Raw genomic sequence first — 1,729 nt, forward strand, 5'->3', positions numbered from 1 at the left:
GAGCCTGCCTGGGATTCTCTCTTTCTCTCTACCTCTGCTGTGTGTGTGCTCGTTCTCTCTCTCTCTCTCTCTCCTCCCATCTCTCACTCTCTCTCTCCCTCCCTCCTACCTCTCTCCCTCTACCCCTGCTATATGTGCTCTCTTTCCCTTTCAAAATAAATAAAATATACTTTTAAAAAAAGCAGCTTTATCTGTGATGGATATGCAACCATCTCATACGTGCTGGTGAGTGAAAGCAAGGTGTGGGCCAGTTCGCAGTGCAGCGCAGTGCAGCCGCCCTTGATTCTGGCCTTCCCACTCCGGCGCTCCCCCCACAATCCTCACAGCAGGCTGGCTCCTCGTCACTCAGCTGCTGTCCTGACACAATACTCACTCCTTACAGAGGCCCTCCCGGACCACTCTATGCGATAGATACCTCCTTGCTGCCTTCATCACATGGTCGTGCTTTAGATCATGATCTAATCAGCTCTCATTATTTGAAATTATCTTTCTTTTTACTGTTTGAATTACCTGCCCCTCCCAACAGAATATAAACTCCATGGAAAGTCTGCTCACCACAGTGTTTCTTGTTCCTAAACAGTGGGTGGCATGGAGTACGCGCTCAGTAAATTGATAAATGAAAGGGTGAATAAGTCAACATTATGGTCTGACAGCATTTATATATAAAAACACGTGGAATGTGTGTATGTATATATCATGTGCCAGTATACGTCCTATATTTCTCTCTCTCTCTCCCTCCCTCCCTCCCTCCCTCTCTCTCTCTCTCTCTCTCTCTCTCACACACACACACACACACGTAACCAAATTAAAAATCTGGGGAACTGGAGCACAGAGTGGACAGATCTTTACTCCTCACTGAATACCCTCCTTGCATATACACAGATGTTACTTTCAAAATAAAAATAAAGGCTAGGCAGAGGAGGAGGAACACACATGAGTTTTTTTTTTAAAAGAGCAATCGGAAGAAGAAAATCCAAGAGAGCATCCTGGAAGCCAAGGAAGGAGAATTTCAGGATACAGCAGTCAGCAGTGCCAGGTGATGCTACTGTTTCTAGAAATAACATGGTACTGGAGCCAAAGAGGAGTTTAGGGATGTCTAAGCCAGCCTGAAGAGCAGCAAATTCACCTGCACAAACCTCAGCAAAAGCCTCAGCACGTGCAAAGCCCTGGCAGACAAACAAGAAAGCTCCCATCTAGAAAGGCCTTGAACCCAGAGGTCATGCAATGGCCGCCAGGCCCAGCCAGCACTGAAAAACTATGGAGAACCAACTCAAGTCATGTGTGATCACTGGCTGGACTGGGAATTAACTTTAGATTCCATTTTATTATTTTTTTTAATTTTTAATGTTTATACATTTTTGAAAGAGAGACAGATCATGAGCAGAGGAGGGGCAGAGAGAGACAGAAAGAGGGAGACAGAATCCAAAGCAGGCTCTAGGCTTCATGCTGTCAGCCGAGAGCCTAATGTGGGGCTTGAACTCACGAACCGTGAGATCATGACCTGAGCTAAGTCAGACACCTAACTGACTGAGCCACCCAGGTGCCCCTGGATTTCATTTTAAATGCTGAAATCTTTAACACTGTTACAAGATTTGTGCCCTGGATGTGTTTTAATCATATATGGTAAGGTAACAGACACAGAGACGACTGCCCTTGACAAAAGAGCTCATTAGTTACCACACCGTGAAAGGCGACACAGAGAAGCACTGGGGCAGCTAGGAGACAGAGA

Source organism: Hyaena hyaena, unplaced genomic scaffold (genome assembly GCF_003009895.1).
Source record: "Hyaena hyaena isolate Hyena2069 unplaced genomic scaffold, ASM300989v1 scaffold_220, whole genome shotgun sequence".
Classification (NCBI taxonomy): domain Eukaryota; kingdom Metazoa; phylum Chordata; class Mammalia; order Carnivora; family Hyaenidae; genus Hyaena; species Hyaena hyaena.